This window comes from Capsicum annuum, chromosome 11, assembly GCF_002878395.1.
Source record: "Capsicum annuum cultivar UCD-10X-F1 chromosome 11, UCD10Xv1.1, whole genome shotgun sequence".
Lineage (NCBI taxonomy): Eukaryota > Viridiplantae > Streptophyta > Magnoliopsida > Solanales > Solanaceae > Capsicum > Capsicum annuum.
The window spans coordinates 216,641,634-216,669,573 of record NC_061121.1 but is presented as its reverse complement, the minus strand read 5'-3'; the positions used below and the strand labels follow the sequence as shown (position 1 = coordinate 216,669,573).

The following is a 27,940-nucleotide window of genomic DNA, read 5'->3' as shown; positions in this document are numbered from 1 at the left end:
CTAAAAAACGTATTGTTCTAAAAAACTATTCTGTTCTAAAAGTTGTTCTGTGATTCTTTTCTGCTAGGATTACTCTTTTCTGTAGGGAATTCTTTTAAAAACTATTCTACAAGGAAGGTTTTTCTAAACAACATAAGCCATATGAGCTAACATGGAGTGCAACATCTTATTCTTCTATGGAGAAAATCACACGATGGGGAAAGGTGTCATACTCTTGCCAAGGAGTATAACCTAATCTAAGTGATCACATCTGTAACTGTCATCCATATCAAAATAGAAATAATCTGATAATTTGTACCTACGTTGTCTACGTAGTTTGATGAAAGTTAGGGCACGCTAATCCCATACTTCTCTCTCGGTGCCAAATACTACTCCCTTTAATCTATGTGCTCATACTGTTGGAAATTCACTTTAAAATCTAGCATAATGGTTTATTACAAAAACCAATAGTGTATTTCTCAGATTCAATCAGTAGTAAAGCCGACCTACTTTCTGTAATCTGCAATAAATCTTTTAGGTGGATTTCAAATCTTATCAGAGGATCAAAAGATCAAATCTTTATTGAAAATCTAAAAATAATCTAGTCATAAGGTGTTTGTAGCACAATCAATCTTGAAATAGCAATATTCAATTAGGGCTTAATGACCCATGCATCAAATTCATGTTAAAAATATCATAATGTCCATGACTAATAATGTAATTAATGATAATTCAACTAAAAATCTGAAATTTACTGCAATATGTATGAAAATATGAAAATGGACATGCAATTCAAATTTAAAATCTCTCAAAAACTCATAATCTTACAAATAAGAATAATGGGTATGAACCCTAATTCAAGACTCATTTAAATTCATATAAAATCATGTGAATTTGTAATTAAAAACTAGTGTTGGGCTCAAGGATGAAAGAGGATCTTTGTTCATAAACCCCATATACGTTAATAAACTTGATTTGATGTAGAGAACTTAACTTTGAAACCCTAAGAGATGATCTCAAAAGCTTTCTTAAGATTCTTGGGCTAGGGAATTTAATTCTTGGTTTCTTTCATGAAGACGATAAACCAAATTGATGTTATTGGGAAAGTCCTTGAATGTTTTTCTTGAACTTCTTGGAATAAAAAGCTTAATTCTTGATTTTTCTTGAAGAGGAGGTGGTGGAATGGATGATCTTGAAAAGGATTGATTAGGGTTTGTTCTTGGGAGTATAGTAGGATTGTGAGGGCAAAATAATGCCCTAATGGAGGTTTAAGATCGCGTATTTACAATCTGAGTTGAGGTGGGAAAAGACCCCATTGCCCCTTATTCATGTAAAGCAAAAATTCATAACCCATATCCCAATTTTTCTCCTTACCGCGACGCGGTTCCATCCCTTCAGCTTACTACCTCTCACTAAAATCTCTATAACTTTTCGATCGGGTATCGGATTAAGGCGAAATTGGTACAGTTGGAAAGCTAATTTAATTATTTACAATTTGATGGGTTTTAAGCTTAAAAATTCCACGTATATAAAAAGTTATAAATGTTTAAAGTAGACCCTTATAGAATCGAACCCCTAACTTTGAACGACTCTAAGATTTTTGTCTCAGCTTGGATGTAAGTGATTTCTAGGAACATTATTCACCTAACAAGCACTTCACACACTAGGATAAAGATCATGACACATGAATTTCAAATTATGGATCAAGAACATGGCAAATGCGCCTTTACCGCGATGCGATGGAGTCGCGTTAAGCTCCAGGAATTTTCCATCCAAAGGAGGAGTGCGAGTTAGCACTTTACCACGATGCGGTGCAATCTCGATGAACCACTAGAAAGGGACGAGGTGGAATTTAAGCTAAAGGCTTTGTAGACTAGACTTTAAGACAATATTTAGTTTTATAAATTATTATTACAGTTGTTACTCTTTATTAGATTTTACAGATTTTGAACCTTATATAATTTGAGCCTATTTTCTGTACTTACTTTAGTATTATTATTCAATGCTCACAGCAGATATTAGTCATGGGTTAACTTGTGGTCCTTTGGGGTCGTAAGCACAGTTTAGAATCTGGGGTACAAACTCGGGGTATTACAAACTTGGTATCAGAGCCTAAGGTTCAACAAAGTCGTAGGGAGTCTGAAAGCTGCATCTAGTAGAGTTTTGTGCATGTATGTGTAGCGCGCCATACTTATGGGCAAGAGGCTATGAGGCATTTCAAGGAAAAGTTTCCCTTTTTCTGTATTCATGTCGTGGAGTGAGTATGAGCTCGAGTTGAACTCTTAGTTTAATTCATTTCTTCCTTTCATTTACAAAACATGCCTCCTAAAAGGACTAATGAAAGAAGAACCAAAAACCAGCCAGCACCACAGCCCGTTCAGGTAGATCCTCTGGATGAGAACGTCTTTCATGCCGAATTTAGGGCAGCTTTCACCACTCTAACTCATTCTGTGGTAGCCCAAAATGAATGCCCAACTGCTGCTTAGACCAACCCAGTGGCCAATACTGCTGCACCCAGGATTTGGGACTTTACTCAAATAAATCATCCCCTATTCTCAGTATCTAAGTCAGAAGAGGTTCCACAAGAGTTCCTCAATCAAGTTCAGAAGGTCACAGATATTATAGGAGTGACTCCCAGTGAGAGTGTTGAGTTAGATACCTACCAGATACAAGATGTAGCTCATACATAGTTTAAGTAGTATCAGGTAGACAGGGGTACAGATACAGAGCCCATAGAGTGGGAAGAGATTGCTACTGCTTTTCTAGATAGATTCTTTCCCAGCCAAGGTGTTAGATTTCATTAATTTGAAGAAGGGTGGCATGATAGTGAAGGAGTATTCTCTTAAGTTTACTTAGTTAACCAGATACGCTCCCTATGTAGAAGCAGACAGTAGTTCCAGAATGAGCAAGTTTCTCTCCGAGGTATCAAATAGTGTGGTTAAGGAGTGTAGAAATGCGATGCTAATTAAGGATATGGACATATCTAGTATTATGGTCCATGCTCATCAGATATAAGAGGCTAAAAATAAGGAGAGAGAGAGGCAAAACAAGAAGGCTAGAACAGGTAGCTTCAATTTTTATCAGCATAAGTCAGAAGGCGGTAACTGTTCCCAATTCTATCCAAAATCTTTAGTTTCAGCTCTGTCCTCAGCCAGTGCCCTAGTACCTAAGTTCTGAAATGGTAACAAAGATAGGATGCCAGGCTTTAAATCTCAGGGTAGTGTCAGCAGTGCTCGAACAAATCCTCTTTGTTAGACATATAGTAAAAACTATCAGGGTGTCTGCAGAGCTGACAGTGATGTTTGTTTCGGGTGTGGCAAACCAAGCCATAGAATTATAGATTGTTCTCAGTCAGGTTCTCAGGGTCATTATAATTGTCCTTCAGCTCAATTCGATCGCTCGAATCAGTAGGGTGTTGCATCCAGTGCCACCTGTGGGAAACGCCCAAACAGGCTCTATGCACTTTAGTCCAGACAAGATCAGGAAAGTTCTCCTAATAAGGTCACTGGTACATTACATATTTTCTATTTACATGTTTATGCCTTATTATATCAAGGCGATTCTCTATCTTTTGTAACTCCTTAACTAGTAGTTGACTTTAAAGTCAAACCAAAAATATTAACATAACCTTTCTCAATCTCTACCCCAGTGGGTCAGTCTATTATAGCCTGATGGGTATATAGGAACTTTCCAATTTTGATATCTTAGAAAGTCACTTTAGCAGACTTAGTAGAATTAGAGATGACAGATTTTGACGTTATTCTCGGCATATATTGACTCCATTCATGCTCTACCTCAGTTGATTGTAAAAATAAAATAATCCTGGAATAGAGGGGTAGTACCTCAGCGCTTAAGGGTCAGCTGATTTCATACCTTAGGGAAAAGAAAATGATATCCAAGGGATGTGTTTATCATCTTGTTTGAGTTAAGGAATCTAGTTCTGATACTCCTAATATTGAGTAAGTTCTAATAGTAAATGAATTCTGAGATATATTTCTCAAAGATCTTTCTAGAGTTCCTCTCGAAAGGGAAATTAACTTTGGAATAGACCTTCTTCCAGATACTCAGCCCATATCTATTCTGCCATACAAAATGGCTCCAGTAGAACTCAAAGAGTCAAAACAACAATTAAAGGATCTCCTATATAAGGGATTCATCAGACCTAGCATTTCTCTATGTGGTACACCAGTCTTATTATTGCATAAGAAAGATGGTTCTCTCAGTATATGTATTGACTACCGTCAGTTGAACAAAGTCACAGTCAAGAACAAGTATCCACTTCCAAGAATCGATGACTTGTTTGACCAACTTCTGGGTGCCAGTTACTTTTTTAAGATAGACATTTGATCAGGCTATCGTCAGCTCAGACTCAGAGAATGTGAAATTTCAAAAATAGTTTTCCGAACCTGGTATAGTCACTTTGAATTCTTCGTCATATTATTTGGTCTTACTAATACCTCAGCAACTTTCATAGACTTGATGAATCGTTTGTTCAAATAGTACTTAGACATGTTTGTCATAGTCTTCATTAATGACATTCTTATCTACTTTTGCAGTGAACATGATCATGTAGACCATCTCAAAATAGTATTAAAAACTCTCAGAACTCATTAGTTGTTTGCCAAATTTAGTAAGTGCGAATTTTGGCTAAGGTCAATAGCTTTACTTGGTCATATTATTTTTGGTGATGGCATTGGAATAGATCCTTAAAAGACCAAAGCAGTGAAAACTGGCCTAAACCCATCTCTCTATCAGATATCAAGAGTTTATTGGGCTTGGATGGCTATTACTATCGGTTTGTTGAAAGTTTTTCGTCTATTAAATCTCCTGTGTCCAGATTAACTCAGAAGACCATTAAGTTTTAGTGGTCAGATCCCTGCGACAAGAGTTTTTAGGAGTTGAAGACTCAACTTACCTCAGCTCAGTTTTGACTCTACCAGATAGTTCAGATGGGTTTGTTCTGTACTGTGATGCATCTAGAGTAGGTTTTGGTTGTGTCCTCATGGAGAGAGGTAAGGTCATAGCCTATTCCTCCTGACAACTTAAGCCCCATGAGAAGAATTACCCGACTCATGATGTTGATTTAGCATCTATAGTATTTTCCTTACAGATTTGGAGGAGCTATTTATAAGGGGTATATGTTGATATGTTCACAGATCACAAGAGCTTGCAGTATGTTTTTTTTTAGAAAGATTTTAATTTGTGTCAGAGATGGTTGTTAGAGTTAAAAGATTATTCTATGAGTGTTCTGTATCATTTGGGAAAGGCCAACGTAGTGGTTGATGCTCTCAGTATATTATCGATGGGTAGTGTTACTCATGTTGAGAATGATAAAAAAAAGTTAGTTCAGGAAGTTCATCAGCTTGCCCTACTAGGTGTCCGCTTAGTCGATTCAACAGAGGGTAGTATATGGGTGCAGAATAGATTAGAATCATCTCTAGTTTCTGAGGTAAAGTAAAAGCAGGACAGAGATCCCAGCCTAGGTAAGTTGAAAGAGTCAGTCGAAGATCAAAAAGTGGAGGTTTTATCCCAAGGAGGAGATGGTGTGTTTTGTTGCTAGAGTCATCTATGTATGTCAGGTATAGATGACTTGAGGTAGTGAATCCTTGTAGAAGTACATGGTGCACGTTACTCGATTCAATCAGGGGTCACTAAGATTTACCGCGATTTATGGAAGATCTATTGGTAGAGTAGGATGAAGAGGGATATTATAGAATTTGTAGCTAAGTACTCCATATGTCAGCAATTTAAGATTGAGCAGTAGAAGCTTAGTGTGTCCATATAGGAGTTCAGTATTCCCACATGGAAATGGGAAGAAGTGAACATAGACTTTGTAATGGGTTTGCCTCGTACTCGTCGTCAATATGATTCGATTTGGGTTATCATAGATAGGATGACTAAATTTGCTCATTTCTTGCCAGTTCATGCCTTCTATTCAGCGGAGAACTATGTCAAACTCTATATCAGAGAGTTGGTCAGGTTACATAGAGTTCCAGTTTTGGTCATCTCAGATAGAGGCACCCAGTTTACCTCTCATTTCTAGAAAGCATTCCAAAAAAGTTATGGTACCCAAGTTCATCTCAGTACAACCTTCCACCCTCGGATAGATGGTCAAGCAAAAAGGACCATTCAAACTCTAGAAGATATGCTAATAGCATGTGTTGTTGATTTTAAGGGTAGTTGGGATGTCCACTTGCCTTTGATCGAATTTGCATATAATAACAGCTATCATTCCAGTATTCAGATAGATCCATTTGAGGCTCTCTATAGTAGGAGATGTAGATCTCTAATTGGTTGGTTTGAGGTAAGCAAGGCCGCAGTAGTGGGGCCTGACTTAGTGTTTGATGCCTTAGAGAAGGTTCAGTTGATCAGAGAAAAGCTTAGGGCAGCCCAAAGACGATAGAAATTGTATGCAGATGTTAGGAAAAAGGATCTTAAGTTTGAGATCGGCAATTTTGTGTTATTGAAAATCTCTCCCATAAATGGAGTTGAGATATTTGGCAAGAAGATAAAGCTCAGTACCTGATATGTCAGTCCTTAGCGAATTCTCATCCATTTTGGAAAGGTAGCTTACAAGCTTGAGTTGCCTTCAAACTTAGCCTCAGTTTACCCAGTGTTTCATGTCTCCTTGCTAAAAAAGTGCATTGGTGACCCAGCAGTTGTAGTCCCTATAGAGAGTGTAGATATTTAGAGCAGTCTCTCTTATGAGGAAGTCCCAATCAAAATCCTTAATCATCAGATTCGCAGACTAAGGAACAAAGAAGTTCCTTTGGCCAAAGTTCTTTGGCGGAATCAGTCAGTTGAGGGAGATACTTAGGAAGCAGAGGTAGATATGTAAACCAAGTATCCTCACCTCTTCTCCACAAACTTAAACCAGCTTGAGGTAACAGTCTTCCTTAGATTTTCTCAGTCCATGTTTAGTTATAGTTACAAACTTGGTATTCATTATCGTTGCATATCATCTTTATGATAGTAAGGTGTTCATGAATCAGTTCAGCTATGTACTCATGCAGCAAATATGCATATTTTGTATGAAAATTTAGTTTATCAGTAGTTTCATTCATGTACTCATGCGTCAGATAGCATGTTCAGTATGAGAACTCATCTTGACAGTAGTTCAGTCATAGGTCATGTCTCTAGATTTCAATCAAGCTTCAGTTATGCATGTCAGTGTAAGTATAGTACAGCAGTTCCTCTCAGTTTAGTAAGTCCCATTTGAGGACGAATATTCCCAAGGGGGAGATATTGTAATACCCTACTAAATCCTAGTCGTTTGACTTCTTTAAAGCATGCCAAAAGAGGCCCCAGACTTAAAAAAATTCAGCTAAGTGTTAGGACTTAGTCATTTCTAAAGCCTCAAACTTTGAGGAATATATTTACGACCTTCCCGACCTCAGAAAGTTATTTTTTAAGTTGATTCTTGATCGGGGAAGTCAATAGTACATCTCAAGTGAGTTTCAGAATATTTGGATTAGCATAAGGGCACATTTGGAACTCAAAAATAGTAGCTCAGGGCTATTTGCCCGCAGTGCCCTACTCAGACTGGTGCTGGAGGATGCCTAGAGCGGTGCTCCAGAGCCCGCGGTACCCTGGCTTGTCCAGCCCGTGTATTTTTTGCAGTTTTGTTTCGCGTTTTTAAGGGAAAATGGGTCATTTTCCTTCACCTAATAGGTGCATAACACGGGATTAAAACCCTAAATAGCATAATTGCTCATCCTTTTCACAAAATCCTCTCAACAACAAGCCTCAATTTTATCAAGCTCAAGAATCAAATCTCAATAACTCACCACAATCTTCACAAAATAAATAATCAAGGTATGTTAGGTGTTCATATATGGGTACCTTTCACCCATAGAGTCCAAGAAATCCTTTTTAAAACTACAAGTTTATGAAATTGTGAATTGCCATGTTTGAAATTGATTGTATGCATATCTATGATGTTAATTGGGTTTTCAATCAATGATTATGATATGACTCATGAAATTAGAATAATACTTATGGGGAATTACATGAATTTCATTGTTAACCTTTGAATTTGATGTTGAATATTATATTCATGATTACATGTGTTGACCATTATCATGTGTAATAATCTATGCTCCCCAAGTGTTTGTTAAAATGCCTATGTGAAGTAATAGTTGAATCATGACATACCATTATGTGGTACCAATCATGTACAAGCTTATGCCCTACAAGTTTTTGATAAAATATCTCTATGGATGAATTATGGACAAGTATACATTGTTATGTCTTTCAAGATTGTGTTATGCTTTACTTTTCATGCTATCGAGTCCTGGAGATATTTAATACCCGACATTTAGCTGTTTACCAAGAGCCAGTGTCAGTTACAAAATAGTATAAGTTATGTCATGATCAGTAGAACTCAGCCAGTTATAGGACTCAGTATTACTCAGTCAGCTACGAAATTCAGTAAAAACTCAGTATCAGTCCAGTCCAGTTCAGTATAGTCAATTCAATGTCTATTCAATTAGGAGTAGGATTCAGCACCTAGTGAACCCAAGGATGGGGGCTCACCGGCCATTAGAGGGTGTGATCCTTAGAAGCAGTCCTTATATTCCAAAACTACGTAGTCAGCATAGGTTGAGACATCAACCTGCCAGTTGAAGGATGATGAGGTGTTTTAACCTGCCAGTTGAGGGTTCCACTTTTTTTATTAGAGTACCTGCGAGATGAGGGTATCTCTTCAGTTGTCTTTACCCGTGGCACGGTACTGACACCCTTCTAATTGGGGTTACTGATTGGAACCCAACTCAGTTATCTTATTTGGGGTATGTCGGTTAGATTATTACCTCCCACAGTTTCAGTTTTAGTCTTCAATATAGAACTTAGTTCAGTTCTAGAGAAACAGGATTGTCAGACATTGTCAATCAGTATCAATAACTTAGTTATCAGTAATCTCAAATATCAGTTACTCAGTTATCATAACTCAGTACTTAGCTTCAGAAAAGATAAGTTAAAGTATGCATGTATATGCACAGTATTGCATACTCAGTATTTATAGCAGTTGCAATTATTCATGTATTCTTATGTCCAGTTACTCTATATCATTCAGTCAATTAGTGTTCATACATATAAACCCTTTCATTCAGCCTTACCTCATCTAGCATACCAGTACATTCCATGTACTGACACATACTTTTTCTTTGTGCTATGATGTCTCATATCATCGGTTCAGATGCTTAGGTTCCTGACCAAATATATACAAATTCAGATTCAGCCAGCAGTATATTTAGCAGTGAGTCCTCCTCATTCGAGGTTATGGTTTTATTTCAGTAACTCAGTAGCTTCAGTATTTCAGTAGTTAGAGTTAGTTGAGGGTTTGCCCCATCAACTCCACTTTCAGACAGTTCAGTTAGAGGCTTTGCAGACTAGACTTTAAGATAGTATTTAGGTTTATAAATTATTATTGCAGTTGTTACTCTTCATTAGATTTTATAGATTTTGAACCTTACGGCATTTCAACCTATTTTCCACATTTATTTCAGTATTATTATTCAGTGCTCACAACAGATATCAGTCATAGGTTAACTTCTGGTCCTTCAGGGTTGTAAGCACCGTGTAGCGTCTGGGGTACAGACTCGAGGCGTTACAATATATATGTATATATATAGCAAAGCCTCAACCGCAACAGGGACCTGCTCGACCAAGCTTGTTTTGTTATAAGTTCTTATTGTATTTGATTTTTTTTTTGTGATCTTGAAAGTTGTAAACCTACTCTCTTTATTTGTCACAACCTAAAAACGAGGGTCATGATGACATATGTTGCGCAATACCTTGACAAATAAGCCGATCACCCAAACTGATACAAAAAGAAGAAAAGACAGAAATATCTCAAGGTAAGGCTTCTATAACGAAGCTGAACCATATAAGTAATCATAACAATGCGAAAAGAACCTATCCAAAATGTCAACATGCCCAAAACCAGGTGTCAATAGTGTAAGAACTACTAATACACTTCAAGAGTCAAATATATCAGAAATATAACCACAAAGGAATAATAATTGTCTCCGAACAATAATAAAGACATAACTATTATGGAAAGATAGAGGTGAAATTTGGACACATAAATGTCCAAGGTGAACTTTGGACACCTAAATGTCCAACTGCTACCTTGGAAGCTCCAACAATCGCCCAAGTCAATCAAGTTGAGGCGCACTCGAGCTAGGACCTGCATCAAAAGGGCGCAGTAGGCATGAGTACGGTCCACTAGTACTCAGTAGGTATCATAGGCCGACCAAGAAAAGTAGTAAATAAAGCATACAAAATATACACTAAGAGCACAACACTTGCAGTCAGAAAATGTCCCATAATGGAAGCCCACACCGCTTGGACTAACAGTTCTAATATATCCACATATATTACAACAACACACCAAGATATGAAACACAAGTATATATTATGTCACATATAAATAGAACAAGAGAGAATTTATAGATACAAGATTATCAAACATAAATAAAGGAAGGTAAGACAAATATATAGATGACAAGTCAATAAGGCTATACAACACAACATAAACACAATAGAGTAAGTCCAATGTATATGATGATAATGATGCACAAGGTCATCGTACAACAAAAAAAGTGTTGCTAGTGTTTCTCAGATATTGCCACGATGGTACCAATGTTTCATGAATGAATATGATATGAAGAAGTAATGCTCACAACCAATCACAATGAGTATTTCCACAAACAACCACATGTTATATTTCCACAACCAACCAAAATGATACTTCTCCATAACCACATGATCCAATATCAACTCATTATTTTCATATCATCGATGAATTTTCACATGTCTCATTTACCAATAAAGTATGAATATAATCACAATACACCAATGGTACCACATTAAGAATTTTAACAATACAATACAATTATTCATATGTATTCAAGGCTATCAATATCATATAAGACCCCATACGGTCACACATACCACATAATATCTCAATTTCGACAATTACGTCACATATAAGCCCCTACACGGGCAACACATATAGAAAGCCATTTTTTATGATTAGTTTCCACCCTTAATATGCATTTTGTACCATCACTTACTATCCAGCCCAGTCTGAAAGAGTTAAACCATAACCTACTTCAAAAGCCAAAATCGATCCGCTACATTTGAACCCGTGACCTTAATTTTCACGATCAATTCCAAAATTCACTAAAAATATTAAATATGAAATATACTTGTCAAAACAAAATCAACGACACCCATATTGACTACTTTTGATTCAGGGTCAAACCGGATCCACAAAATGGGTTTTGGAAAAAGAAGGGCAATATCGAAACTTTACTTCAAAAACATGTTCTCAATATTTTTAGGAACCTGCAGATGAAAATCCAAGTTAAATCGAGTCAAAAAAGGGGTTCAAATCGAAGAAAAACTATTTTTGAGCTTTATCGGGTAAAATCTTTGAAATCCGGGTTAAAATCAAGAATCAGGGTTGTTTTGAAGGTTAAATTGATGAAAAACTAGTAATTATAAGATAAAAATATCATCCAAGTGAAAAGGAGTGAAAATGGGGTTTAAAATCAAGCCCTAAGATTTTTTGGGATTTGAGAAATTAATCAAGAAATTACTAAGAAAATGGTGAATTCTTACCTTTAATCCACAAAAAACCAAGAAAAAGGTGTTAATCTAGCTTCCCAAGCTCTCACAAACTTTATTTTTAAGCTCCCATACTATTTTAGGATTCAACTCCCAAGAGTCAAGATGAAAAAATGAGCAAAATGGGCCAAAAAGAGTGAAAATCTTCTATTTATTGCAATTTTCTGCTTTAGCAGATTTTTTGTTGGTTGAACTGACTTTGACAGGGCGCTCGGTATTCGTTTGGAGTTTGATAAATGCAAACGAACTATGAAACCAAACTAAATTCGACGTTCCGGACGCGTTAGAGGAATTAGATTTTCAAATAAACATCATTTTCACAAAGTTGACCCCGAAATCCGAAATTACAATTTTCTAAATCGAGGGTCGAAATAAGATTTAAAAGCCGTAAAATCATACCAAATATGCTAACACCCTAAAATCGACATTTTGAATCTTCTGGGAAAGTAGGATTTTCTATCCGAGGTCGTTCTGATCAAATGTGGGTTCCACACCCATATTTTCAATTTTTCAACTTTCTGACCAATAGGTTGAAATGAGCTCGGGTACACCGAAACCCGGACCAAAGGTCTACCGAGCCTAAAATTGATATTCCGGAGCTTATGGCGCAATTCGTTTGACCATCCATCGCACGGATCAAAAAATATTCATATAAGTCCAAAATAAGGCTCTCAAAGCCATCAAAAACTACAATATTGCATAAATGATACCAAAATGCATCGAATATCATGTCAATCGCTCCCACACTCCATAAATATCATAATGCAACTACGGGGAGGGGTAAAATAGTAAAATCATAAAAAATCTCAAATTTCACATATTTCATCAATTTTTTAGGTCAATTACATCATCCACCACTAAAAATCTAGTTCGCCCTCGAACTAATGCAAAAGAAATACCTGAATCAACAAAGAGCTGGGGATAAGGACTATGCATATCAGACTCGACCTCCCTAGTAGCTTCATCTACAGGTTGATGTTGCCACTGGACCTTAACCACAGGGATCACTCAAGAGCGCAACCGCCTAACATCCCTAGCCAAACTGGAAACCAGCTCCTCAACAAAGGACAACCACTTTTCTAATTGAAACGACTCCTAATAAATGACATGAGACTCATATTTAATATCGCGACAAAACATAGAAACATGAAAAACTGGATGAACAACTGATAGATCAGGGGGAAAAGTCAACTCATAAGCCACATCACCAACAGGCCAAAGAATCTCAAATGGACCAATATACCTGGGGCTAAGCTTATCTCTCTTCCCAAACCTTATCACACCCTTCATGGGTGAAAATTAAAGGAAAATACGATCACCAACACCAAATGTCAGGGCACAAAGTCTATGATCAGCATAACACTTCTGTCTACTCTAAGCCGATCTAAGTCTATCTTGAATGAGCTGGACTCTATCCAACGACTCACAAAGGAAGTACGCACCTTGATGTCTACCTCTGAAACATCAAACCAACCTACTGGGGAGTGACAATGCCTACCATACAACGCCTCTAAAGGAGTCATATTAATCCTAGAATGGTAGATATTACAAGATGCAAACTCTGCTAAAGCCAAATATTGCTCCCACTAGCCACCAAAATCCATCGCGTATGCGTGAAGTATATCCTCCAAAACCTAGATATTCCGCTCTAACTGGCCATCAGTCTGGGGTGAAATACTATGCTAAGATTAACCTGAGTACCCAACTCATCCTAAAAAGTCTTCCAAAAGTGATATGTGAACACGGGACCTTGATCTGAAATAATGGACACCGGTACACCTGCAGACGTACAATCTCACGAATGAAGATATGGGCTAACCTCTCAACACTAAATGAGACCTGACTGGAATAAAATAAGCTGACTTGGTCAATTGATTCACGATGACCCAAACACTGTCAAAACTATGACATATATGAGGAAAATCAGTCACAAAGTCTATCGTGATCCATTCCCACTTCCACTTGGGAATGGGTAACCTCTGAAGCAACCCACTGGGCCTCATATGCTCTGCCTTCACCTATTGACAATATAGGAAACAAGCCACAAAATCTGCTATATCTCGCCTCATACCACTCTACCAATAGTGCTGCCTCAAATCACAATACCTCTTAGTCACACCTGGATGATTAAAATATATGGAACAACGGGCCTCCTCCAAGATCAACCAAATCCGATCACCACTCTTGACACACAAATTCAGCCTCTAATCCTCAAAACTCCATCTGAATCAAGTGAGGCTTCCCTAGTCTCCCCACTCAATATCTTATCTCGGATCTTCTTTAATCCAACATCATCAAATTAATGAGCTCAAATTTGCTCCATCAAAGAAGATCTAGCCTTCACAAATGACAAAACATGCTCAGGTGTCGAAATTACAAGTCTAACCATCTGGTTAGCTAAATACTGAATCTCTAAGGCCAAAAGCTTCTTCTGGTCAAAAGATGTGCCAAACTACCCATGCTATTCGACTTTTGGCTCAAGGCATCCGCAACCACATTAGCCTTGCCGAAATGATAGAGAATATATAAGTCACAATCCTTAATAAACTCAAGCCAAAGGCGCTGCCTCATATGAAGATATCGCTGGAAAAGAAGTACTGAAGGCTACGATGATCTGAGAAGATCTCACAACGGACTCCATACAAGTAATGCCTCCATAATTTCAAGGCAAACACAACTCACATAACTCTAAATCATAGGTAGGATAATTTCTCTCATGAGGCTTCAACTGATGAGATGTATACGTAATTACTTTTCTCTCCTACATCAACACAACACATAACCCAACACGTGAAGCATCACAAAAGATGGTAAAACCCACGCCCTCCTAGGGTGAAGCTAATATATGAGCTGAAGTCAACAAGTTCTGGAGCTTTTGGAAGTTCACCTTACAAGAATCAGACTACTAGATAGAAATCTTTTTCTGAGTCAACTTAGTCAAAGGAGCTGGAATGGAAGAGAAACCCTCAACAAAACATCGTTAATACCCGGCCAAGCCAACAAAACCTTAAATATCGATGGAGGACGTAGTTTTAGCCCAATCACGAACCACTGCAACCTTGGCTGGATCAACTATAATACCTTCCTTAGTCACCACATGACCTAAGAAAAAAATAGACTCCAACCAAAACTCGCACATAGAAAACTTAGCATACAACTCTTCATCCCTCAATCTCTGAAGAACAATTCGTAAATGCTCCCCATGCTCAACCTTACACTTAGAATACTCCATGAAATTATCTGTAAACACAATTACAAAGAAGTCGAGATACAATTAAAACACTTGATTCATCAACTCTATACACGCGGTAGGGGAATTGGCCAACCCAAAAAACATGACCAAGAACTTATTATAACCATATTGAGTCTAAAAAGTTATCTTCAGAATATCTGAAGTTCTAATCCTCAACTGGTGATAACCGGACCTCAAATCAATCTTCAAAAACACAACAACACCCTGAAACTAATCAAATAAATCATCGATATAAGGAAGATAATGCTTATTCTTAACCATGACCCTATTCAACTGTCGATAATCAATTCACATCCACAAAGACCCATTCTTTCTCTTCACAAATAAGACAGCGCACCCCAAGGTGAAACACTAGGTCAAACAAATCCATTATCCAACAACTCCTGCAACTGATCTTTTAGTTCTTTCAACTCTGCTGGGGCCATCCTATAAGGAGGAATGAAAATGGTCTTGGTGACTAGCTCAACATCAATACTGAAATCAATATCTCAATCTGCAGGCATACCAGACAAGTCCGTAGGGAACATATCCATAAACTCATGGACAACATGGACATAATCTAAGGAAGGAAACGAAACAAAACTGATGTCACGAATATGGACCAAGTAAGATAAACATCCTCTCTCAACCAATTTATAAGCCTGAACATAAGATATAATCCTCTTAGGACCCGAATAAAGTGCACCCTTCCAAGCTATCCATGGTACACCTGGTGAAGCTAAAGTCACAGTTTTAGAAAAATAATCTAATACAACATGATAAGGAGTCAACCAATCCATACCTAAAATAATCATCAAAATCAACCATATCCAACACAAGTTTGTCTACCACAGTCTCATGCCAAACAAAAGTCACAACACAATATTAGTACACTCGATTCACCACTAAAGAAGCACCTATCGGAGTAGATAAACAAATAGGCATTGTAAGAGGCTCACTAACAAAATCAAAACCCAAAGCAAAATATACAGACACATGGGAGAGAGTCCATCTAGTATCAAATAATATAGAGGCAGGTCTGAAACAAACTAGGAAGGTACCTGTAATTATAATATCAAAAGTCTCTATCTGGCTGGTATAGCATAACACTATCCAGACTACCAACTGGATGAGTAGCTCCACGACCACCAATACAAACTGTACCATCACTACCTCTTACATCTTTGGTAGAATGCTACCTCTCATAACTGAAATAGGAGTAGCTCTAAACACACAACAAGAACAGTTCTTGGCCACATGGCCAATCCCAACACACACATAGCAACCTCTACAACCAGTCTCAACAAGAGAAAATACAACTAAGCTCGAACAACCACCTTGAACTGCTAAACTAGAAGATCCACCACCTAAAATCTATAAAGTCACCTACACTGTCCTACCATGGTATACACGAGAACCTCTAAAATCTCTACCTCAATAGGTCTAACTCTTGATTCACCAAAATGTCATGCCTTCTTAGCGCCTCTCTGAGATGCACTGAGAATATCCTTTGTCATCTTAGCATGATCCACAATACTCTGAAAAGAAGCCCCAAACACAATTATCTAAGGCGTAGCCAAATGAAGAAAGACAACCAAACCCTTCACAAAATTTCAAATCTTCTCAAAATAGGTGGAAATAATATCATAGGAATATCTGGATAGGGAATAGAAGCATGCCTTATACTCAAAAACTATCATAAAGCCCTGCTCTAAATGATCAAACTCATTTTGCGTATGATCCCTCAAACTGAAAGACATAAATCTCTCCAAAAAGACATCAACAAATTGATCTCATGACAACTCAAGAGTATTAATAAGCCTACAATTGACAAATGATATCCACTAATTTCTCACAACATCTCTCAACTGATAGTAGTGTAAGACATACCATCCTCACAAAAAGAGTGAAACACAACTCAGAACATAAGACATGAAATAATTCGCAAGATAAGGAATATAAAATAAGAAAGGTTTCCAAAAGACATCCTATAGCCTCTCGAAGATAGATACGAATATCTATGTATCGAATCGCGGGACTCTATTAGACATCATACTCTTACACCATTGAGACCAATGAAACCTGGCTCCTCTGATACTAATTTGTCACAATCCTAAAATGAGGGTCATGATGGCACTTGCGCAGCGTACCTTAACAAGTATTTCTATCACCCAAATTGATACAAAAAAAAAGAACAGACAAAAATATCCCAAGGTAAGGCTTCTACAACAAAGCCGAACCATATTAGTAATCATAACAATACGGAAAGAACTTATCCAAAATACCAACATGCCCAAAACCAGGTGTCAATAGTGTAAGAAGTACTAATACAATCCAAGATTAAAATACATCAAAAAAATAACCATAAAAGAATAATAATTGTCTCCGAATACTAATAAGAATATAACTACTATAGAAAGATAGAGGTAACCTTCAGACGCATAAATATCCAACTACTACATTGGAAGCTCCAACAATCGCCCGAGTCAATCAAGTTGAGACATACTCTATCTAGGACCTGCACCGAAAGGGCACAGTAGGCATGAGTACGGTCCACTTATACTCAGTAGGTATCATAGGCCAACCAAGCAAAGTAGTAAATAAAGTATACAAAATATACACTAAGGGCACATCACCTGCAATCAGAAAATATCCCACAATGGTAACCCACACCGCTTGCACTAACAGTTCTAATATATCTCACATATATTACAATAACACACCAAGGTATAAAACACAAGTATATATTATGTCACATATAAATAGAAAAAGAGAGAACATATAGATACAAGATCATCAAATACAAGTAAAGGAAGGTAAGACAAATACATAGATGACAAGTCAATAAGTCAATGCAACATAACATAAACACAATAGAGTAAGTGCAATGTATATGATGATGATGATGATGATGATGTATGAGGTCGTTACACAACCTCCGAGATTGTCGCACAATTCCCGTATATACCTACGGAGCCAAGCCTCTCAACACAGGACCCATGGATGGTTCGTCAATCGTATACAATCCATATATCTCATATCTCTCTTTTGGTACATCCCTTGGAAATGGTTTTATAAGATGTTACAATGTCTTTTAAAAAGGTGTTGTCAGTGTTTCTCAGATGTTGCCACGATGGTACCAATGTTTTATGAATAGTATGATATGAAGATGTAACGCTCACAACCAATCACAATGAGTATTTCCACAAATAACCACATGTTATATTTCTACAACCAATCACAATGACACTTTTTCACAACCACATGAGCCAATATCCACCCATTAGTTTCATATCATCGATGAATTTTCACATATCTCATTTGCCAATACAGTATGAATCAAAGGTACCACATTAAGTATTTTAACAATACAATACAATTATTCATATGTATTCAAGGCTATCAATATCACATAGGACCCCACACGGTCACACATATCACATAATATCTCAATTTCCACAATTACATTACATATAAGCCCCCATACGGACACAACACATAGATAGTCATTTTTCATAATTATTTCCCACCCTTAGCATGCATTTTGTTCCATCATTTACTACCTAACCCAGTGTAAAAAAATTAAGTCATAACCTACCTCGAAAACCAAAATTGATTTGCTATATTTGAACCCGTGACCTTACTTTTCACTATCAATCCCAAAATTTACTAAAAATATCAAATATGAAATATACGTTTCAAAAAAAAACCAACGACACCCATATTGACTACTTTTGTTTTGGGGTCAAAACGGATCCCCAAAATGGGTTTTCGAGAAAAAAGGACAATACCAGAACTTTACTTCAAAAACATGTTCTCGATATTTTTAGGAACCTAAATCTGAAAACCCAAGTTAAATTGGGTCAAAAATAGGGTTCAAATTAAAGAAAAACCATTTTTGAGCTTTATCGGGTAAAATCTTTGAAATCCGGGATAAAATCAAGAATCAGAGTCTTTTTGAAGGTTAAATTAATGAAAAACTTGTAATTATAAGATAAAAATATCATTCAAGTGAAAAGGAGTGAAAATAGGATTTAAAATCTAGCCCTAAGATTTTGGGGGTTTTGAGAAATTAATCAAGAAATTACTAAGAAAATGGTGAATTCTTACCTTTAATCCATTACAAAACAAAGAAAAAGGTGTTAATCTAGCTTTCCAAGCTCTCACAAACTTTAATTTTAAGCTCCCATACTATTTTAGGATTTAACTCCCAAGAGTCAAGATGAAAATGAGCAAAATGGGCCAAAAAGGGTGAAAATCTGCTATTTATTGCAGATTTCTGCAATAGCAGTTTTTTGGTAGGTTGATCGGACTTCGACGGGGTGCTCAGTATTCGTTTGGAGTCCGATACATGCAAACGAACTATGCTACCATACTAAATTCGATGTTATGGATGCATTGACGATATTAGATTTTCAAAAAAAATATCATTTTCACAAAGTTGACCCCCAAAATCCAAAATTATAATTTTCCAAATTGAGGGTCGAAATAAGATTTAAAAGCCGTAAAATCATACCAAATTTGCTAACACCCAAAATTCAACATTCCAAATCTTCTGGTGTAGTCAGATTTTCCATCCGAGGTCATTTCAATCAAATGTGGGTCCCACATCTATATTTTTAATTTTCCAACTTTCTGACCAATAGGTCGAAATGAGCTCGGGTACATCGGGACCCAATCCAAAGGTCTACCTAGCCTAAAATTGATATTCCGTAGCTGCAGGCACAGTCTGTTTGACCATCCACCACACAGATCAAAAGATATCCGCATAAGTCCAAAATATGGCTCTCGAAGCTATCAAAAACCACAATATTGCATAAATGATACCAAAATGCATCAAAAATTATGTCAATCACTCCCACACCCCATAAATATCATAATACAACTACGGAAGAGATAAAATAGTTAAATCACACAAAATGAAAAATTTCACATATTTTATCAAATTTTTTTAGGTCGTTACATCATTAAGGTTGTTATAATAGGTTTATTTGTTATACAGTTTTCACAAATCTCAAAAATGTTAGGTAGAGTTAGTTTACATTTGATGACTAAGATTATTCTATGAACTGAGTTGAGTAGAGTTATTTATGGAGTTGGTAGCAATAGAGTTATTGCAGTTTGAGTCTTGTAGTAGATGTGTTGCAAGATAATTTAGGATTAAGAGTTTAATCCTTGTAACTACGGAGTCTATATTCAACGTTGCTTGAAGATAGAAAGTAGTTGAGAAATCCCATGAGGTAGTTGTGGTTTGCTCCCTTGAGCAAGAAGGTTTCCATGTAAACATCACGTGCAATTTATTTTTAGATTTGGCTTCTTCTTGTTTATAGTTACTTACTACAAAGTTGTTTAGGGACCTGGTCCCTAGTCTAGTGGGAAACTCTTACATTTTTTCAATTGGTATCAGAGTGGATTTTTCCTAAACGGTTAAAACTTAGGAAGGATCATCTCTAATAGTTGCACTACCTAACCTAGAAGAAGGTCAATCTACTACAAGATCATTCTGTTTCAATGGTCAATATTATGGGTGGTGGAAAACGCATATACATAATTTTATCATGACTAAAAATAACAAATTATAGGATGTGATTCTCAATAGACCTTATGTTCCCATGAAACCTGTCAAGGTTGGAGAAGTCACTACAACTATTCCTAAACCTAGAAAGGAATTTGATGAACAGGATAGAAAGAAAATCGAGAAGAACTTTAAAGCTAAGAAACTTCATATATGTGGTATTGAACCTGATGAATACCATAGGATCTCTGCTTGCGAATCTGCTAAGGCGATTTAGAAATTCTTACAAACTACTCATGAAGGTACAAGTCAGGTTAAAGAATCAAAAGTTGATATATTGACCACTCAGTATGAAGCCTTTAGCATAATAAAGGTGGATCAATACAAGAAATGCATACCATGTTCATTGCTATTATTAATGAGCTAAATTGCCTTGGTGAAGTGATTAGCCCAAGAAAACAAGTTCAAAAGATTCTCAATATCTTGCCTAAAATATGGGAAATTAAAGTGAATGTTATTACTGAAACTAAATATCTGAAAACACTTACCATGGTTGAGCTGATTGGGAACTTACAGACTCATGTCAGTGAAGTAGTGAAACAAAGAAGGACAAAAATTTAGCTCTAAAATCTACAAATGAGGAGTCAAGTGAGGAAGATAAAAACATTGCTTATGTCACCAAAAGATTTTTTAAGATAGTAAGAAGAAGTGGAGGTTTTCCAAGAAGAGAAAATTCCAATAGATACTCTAATAGAAATGACTTGTGTCATAAATGCGGAAAACCTAGTCATTTTATCAAGGAGTTTCCTCTGTATAAAGTTGAATACCAGAATTATCTCAAGGCTGGTGGAGACAATGAGAAGAAGAAGGACCTATCCCTGAAAGATTCAACAGAAAAGCTGTAACTGATAAAGTTGTCAAGAATGGACTTGGAGCTTAGGGAGACTCCTCTAGTAAATCTAAGGCATCAGAAAAAACTAAGGATACCTTACTGATAGCGATAGAAGATGAAGATCAAAACTATGACTCTCTTTTTGCTCTTATAGACAAATCTAAAGATGAATATGATGACAAGGTAACAATGATGGACATCAAAGACAACCTTAAGGAATTGATATTTGTTGAAACTAGTTTAATTGTCTCTTTGTGTGATCTCACTAAATAAAGGATTTGTTAAATAAAAATCTTGATGATCTTGAGGTAGAGAAAATTGATTTATCTAAGCAAATCTCTGAGATACAAGAAAAATATCAGTTAGTGTCCTTAAAAAATAACTTGTTGAATAAGAGGCTTAAAGATTCGAAAATGACTTGTTGAATAAGAGGATTAAAGAAATAGCTACCTCTGGTGAAAAGGGAAAAGGTGGAGATAGTAGGATCCACATTGAGCTTGAGGAAAAATTGACCAAGTCTCAATTGGATTTGACTGCATCCTTGGAGATGAGCTTAGAGCTTGAGAAGGACCTGCTCTGAGTCAAGCCTGAGCTTAAGAAATCACTTAAATGGACTACTTCCTTTCAAGTCTTAGCTAATCTCACCTATCAAAGATCCAATGATAGAAAGGGTCTTGTCTTTCATAAACCTAATTCACCTTATAATCCTCATAACAAATAAGTATCCATAGAAAACAACCTTTTATGTACTAACTGTGGCAGAAATGGACATGTGAAAGACTTTTGTCCTATAAGAATTATTGTTGCTAGAAAGATGAATGAGTTTTCTGAATCTGAATATTATAGCAACATGATAGGTTCAAAGATTAAAAATGTTTATTTACCTGCAGAGAAAATGGTCTAAGATCCCCCAACCTATACTCAAAATCCCAACTACAAACTCCAACTTTGTGGGAGTCCTATGACCCCCCCTAACTGTTTAATATTGAAATTATTACACCCCTAAAAATCCACAACCACATCATTATTGGAGGGTGAAACTCACGTATTTTGACCTATTAATTTTAATTTTTTAAATTTTTAATTATTCTTTCCCCTTATCTTTCACCATTTTAAATTTTACAAACCCAAATTAAAATCTCATCATTCTCATCAAACAAAGCATCAATATTCTTGAATCATTACCTAATCTATATCATCAGATGGAATCAAGTGGAGTGAATAACTACATTATACTAAATTATCTAACTTGTGATAGAGAAGAGAAAGAAGAGTGGGTCTGCGTTGGCGGTGGGTAATGGGGTGGTGATAGTGGGTGAGATGAAATCCACAATTTGAATTAGAGATTAGCTTGGATTGAAGTGTACTGGAAAATAACATAGTATTGGTAATACAATGTTGTCTTAAAGATTCTTAATCTTTTTTATGCTAGATTCTTAATCTTGAAATTTTGGAGAGATTTTGGAAAAATTGGACAATAAAAAAAGAGAAAAAGTTGAATATTTATATAGGGAAGAAACTAGAGGAAGGTGAAGAAGTGCCAAATGGTGGATTTAGTGGAGATGGCGCCATTGATGGAGGTTGTATTGGTGGGATGGTGGTGGAGAGATTTTGGGTATGGTGAAGGGAAGAAGAAAGAAATCAATAATGAAAAATATAATAGTAATTAAAATAATATATATGTATATAAATATATGTATATATATATATATAATATATATATATATATAAAAAATATTTAAAATAAGGTTTTAATATTTTGGTGCTCACTCTCTTAAAGAGAGTGAAACACACTCTCTTTGTCATGTCAACCTTTAAAGTTATAATAATTTCAATTTTAAACAGTTTAGCACGGTCATAGGACTCCCATAAAGTTGGAGTGTGTAGTTGAAATTTCAAGTATAGATGGGAGGGGTCTTAGACCATTTTCTCTTTATTTACATGGACTAGAAAGAATCTTATTTTTCCTTCGTCTCCTTAATGGGAACTCAGATTAAAATGGGTTCCCAAGGTTAACAAATCATTGTTCTTGCAGACTAGAATAAGGATAAGCAATCACGACTGTTTTATGGATGGTGGCTACTATAAGCATAGGATTGGAAGAATTGCAGACTTTCTCTTGTTCAAAGCCTATGAAGGAGGAAGTGTCTCCTTTGGTGATGGTAAGAAAGGATTTATTCTTAGTGTTGGAAGATTGGCAAAAAATCTCAATCATGCAATTGAATATGTGCACTATGTTGATGGTCTCAAATATAGCTTGCTTAGTGTTTCTCAGGTTTGTGACAAGAGCAATGAAGTGAAGTTCATGTCAGACAAATGGACAGTTACAAGTCTTAAGAATGGTGAAATAATTCTCACAACATGGAGAAGTAGAAATAAATGTAGCTGACTTTGGATTGTGTTATGCGAAGGATCCCACCTACCTTAGTGCTCAGGATGATGCTATAGACTTATGGCATAGAAATATGGAAATATTAGCTCATTCTTCTAAACATATTGGCTGCCAAGGACCTAGTTCGGAGTATGCCAAAGTTGAAATTCGTTGTTTACAAAGTGTGTGATGCTTATATGAAAGGGAAGAAGACCAGGTCCTCCTTCAAAAAAGAAGCAAGTGAGCAGAACAGACCCTAAAGCTTTTTCATATGGACCTATGTAAATCAATCAAGATTGAAACTAAAGGAGAAAAAAAGTATGTCATAGTAGTTGGTTATGATTATTCCAGGTTTACTAAGACCATGTTCTTAAGGTCCAAAGAGGAAACATTTTATGTCTTTACAATGTTTGCTAAACAGATTCAGACGATGTTAGAAGAAAAGATTGTTGGGATAAGTTTCGACCATGGAATAGAATTCAAAAATTCCAAATGCAATGAATTTTAAACTAAGCTTAGAATCAATCATAATTTTTCTGCTTCTAGAACACCTCAACAAATTGGTGTTGTTGAAAGAAAAAATAGAAATCTAGTGGATATTGCTCGAACCATATTGATTGATGATGGAATTGCTAAGAACTTTTGGGTTAAAGCTGTCAACACTACCTGCTATCTAGTCAGCCAGTGTCTCATTAGATCCATACTTGAGAAGACTCCATACGAGTTGTTGAACAAAAAGAAACCTAAGATAAATAATCTCAAGGTGTTTGGATATAAGTGATTTGAGTTGAACAATGGGAAAGATAACCTTGGAAGGTTTGGTTGAAGGAGAGACAAAGGAGTTTTTATAACCTTGGAAAGTTTGGTCGAAGGAGAGACAAAGGAATTTTTATAGGATATTCCTCAAATAGAAAAGCCTATAGAATTTTCAACAAGAGAACTCAGTGTGTGGAAGAAAGCGTACATGTAGTCGTTGATGCATCTGGAAACTCAAGTGAAGGACAAGTTCAAGATAATGCAAACTTTGAAGATCTTATTTAAATTCAAAGAATTCAGTCAGCAATAAAGGATTAAAAGTAGAAAGAAGTGATGTTGTAAATGCTCAAGAACCTGGTTTCCGTCAAGAAGATAAAAATGATGTTGTAAACCCTCAAGAACTTGGTTCACCTTAATTCTCACAAATTAATCTTGACCTAAGCTTAATCTCTGAAGAGCAATAGTTTCGTAAGAGAAATACTTTTGAGGAACTTAGTGCCTGTCAATCTCAATCCCCACAACAAAGATCAAATTGGAAACACCAGTTTTTTCATACTCTTGACAATTTTTCCTCTCCCTTAGACTCAGGCATGTAGACCAAAAATTAAGCCAGAAACATATTTGCTTTTTTAGAATTTTTATCTCATTATGAAAAAAGGACTAAAGGGCGTCAATTAGATAAATATCATGCAAGAAAAGATTCATCTGTTTGAGAGAAGCAAGGTATGTCACCTGGTCCCCAGACCTATTAATAGAACTGTTATAAGGACCATGTGGGTGTATAGAAACAAGGCTGATGAACATGGAAAAAGTATCAGAAATAAGGCAAGAGTTATAGTACAAGGTTACAATCAAGAAGAAGGGATGGACTATGATGATACTTTCACACCAGTAGCTAGTATAGAAGCAATCAAGATACCCATTGCCTTTGCTTTATATATAGAGTTCAAGTCGTACAAGATGTGTGTTAAGAGTGCTTTTCAAAATGGGATACTAAAGAACGAAATGTATGTAAAGCAACCTCCTGGTTTTGAAAATGTTGATTATCCTCATCATGTATTCAAGTTGGTCAAAGCACTCTATGGTTTAAAGTAAGATCCCGAGGCCTAGTATGAGAGAATTTCCAAGTTTCTACTGGATAATAGATTTAAAAGGGGGAAGATTGAAAACACTCTCTTCTTAAAAGTCAGTGGCAGAAATCTACTAATTGTGTAGGTGTATGTGGATAACATTATTTTGGAGCCACTACCAATTCCCTATGTGATGAGTTTGCAAAATTGATGGTAATTAAGTTTGAAATGAGTATGATGGGAGAACCAAACTTTTTCCTCGGGTTGAAAATCAAGCAAAGTGCAAATGGTACTACAATATGTCAACAAAAGTATCTTAAGGAGCTGTTAAAAATGTTTTATATGAAGGATGCTAAATACATTGATACTTCTAGTGGAACTTCATCAAAACTGGATTTGGATAAATTTGGTCTCTCTATGAATGTGACTATGTACAAATAAATCATTGGCTCACTCTAATTAATGTCTAGAAGGCCTTACAGAGTGTTCAGTGTTGGCATATGCGTAAGATTTCAAGCATGTCCAAAGGAATCACATTTGAAGGATGCTAAAAGTATTCTTAGATATATCAAGGGAACCCAAGACCTGGTCCTCCTATATCCTAATGGTGATAATTTTGATTTAGTTGGATATGCTGATGCAGATTATGCAGGGTATCTGGTTGATAGAAAAAACACCTCAGGAATGGCTTACTTTCTAGGATCATCCTTGATCTCCTAGGGTACTAAGAAATAGAAATCAGTGGCTCTCTCTATAGCGGAGGCAAAATATCTATCACCTACATCATATTGTTCTCAACTTCTCTGGATTAAATAATAACTTGAAGATTTTGGAATTCAATCAGAATATGTTCCCTTGTTCTATGACAATGCTAGTATAGTGAACATGCCAAGAATTCAGTTCAATGTAAGAGACCAAAAATATGGATATCAAGCATCATTTTCTCAAAGATATGCAGAGAAAGGTTTAGTCAAAATGGTTTTCTGTAACACTGAAGATCAAATTACAAATATTTTCACCAAAGTGTTCAGCAGGGACCAATTTGAAAGAGATCATTTGAAGTTGGGACTTATAAAGATAAACTAACACTCATTATTTTAGGACTCTCCCTTCTTTCCATTTTTTGTTATGATTGAGTAAGCAGGTATCCATGTGAAGTAATTCTATCCTCGTCTAACTCATTCTCATATCTTTGCAGATATATACCATGGTAATGAGGAGATGATCAAAAATGTTACAGGATAAACTCAAGCACTGATGCTCAAGATTCATGGAGGGACCATATCCCACTTAAGGTTTGTATCATACATTGTTATTTAATGAAAAAATTTTAAAAATCCGATTGAGCCACGTCTTTTCCTGCCTGTGCAAAAAAGTTACTAAACCTCATTTCAGTCCAACCATTATGTCCATCCGACCAAACATATTACTTCACTTCCATCTATTCAAATATGAAATATTACCTTTCCCTTATATTTAAACATAAATATTTATCTCTCTCAAACACGCAAAGACCCTATAACTCTATTTGTTCCCTACCGTACTCACAATCTTTTCTCTCTTCTCAAATTCTCTTATGTAATGACTCCACCATATCTAAATCACCCCATTTCTCTCCATCCTTAAATGAACCCAAGATACCATCGGTTTACTCTTCTTCATCTCCCTCTAATTTTAATCTTCACAACCCATTTGCAAATATTCAACTCACTCCTTCTTCCCTGCCAAGTAATGTTGCTCTCTCAACACCTTCGAGGATAGGAGACACTTCTTTGGCTGCTTCCTCATTGGTGGTCAGTGATGATTCCATCCCTAAAGCTCTTATAACTTTGAGTATTGATATTGCTCTATCCCTATTTGATGTTGCACCTAGTTCTCAACTTGGTTCCATGGAACCTTTAATTGACTCTTAGCCCAAAAGAGTTTTGTCTAAAGGACTTGGTACTATGGTCATTCATGAGAGTCACTCCATCAATGAACACAAGTTTTATGGTAACTTTCCCGATGAGAGTGGTACATCTTCTATCATTCTAGTAGTCTATAAAACTATGGTGGTGCAGGGATTGACTAACCTAAGTGATAAATTTCCTAAAAGTGTTGGAACCGAACAAGTGTCTCCATTCTTTGGTACTGGGTCACTATCACTCTCACCTTACCCTCAATGGGATAATATTCCAAGGTCTTTTATGACTAGGTATCAAAATTATGGCCCTTCAATAGCAAAGAAAGAAGATGATTCAGAGAAAATTAATGATAATGATAGACCACTGTGCTGAGAATTCATAAAGCAAAGAATGTCTTTAACCTCGAGACCACTAGCCAAGCCTCCTAAAGTCCATGGGACTTGAGGAAATTCTCAAAGGCTTCTTGAGGCTTTTTAACAAAAAAACAAATAAAACACCAAGAAGAAAAAGATTCTGAAAAAGTAATCTGTAACTAAGATATATATACCACTAGAAGTAGTGGTAGATGTAGAGGAAATAAATCATGA

The 27,940-nt window shown here is 36.2% G+C and overlaps 1 long non-coding RNA gene across 1 annotated transcript; it reads right to left on the bottom strand.

Moving 5' to 3' along the window:
* Nucleotides 1-9,958: 9,958 nt before the first annotated feature.
* LOC124888707 lies at nt 9,959-24,457 on the bottom strand. The gene is made up of 3 exons (XR_007047431.1): nt 24,290-24,457; nt 17,277-17,363; nt 9,959-10,168 (listed from the first exon to the last, which is right to left on the bottom strand). It is a non-coding gene; the product is annotated as an uncharacterized LOC124888707 (long non-coding RNA).
* Between the last annotated feature and the right edge of the window lie 3,483 nt (nt 24,458-27,940).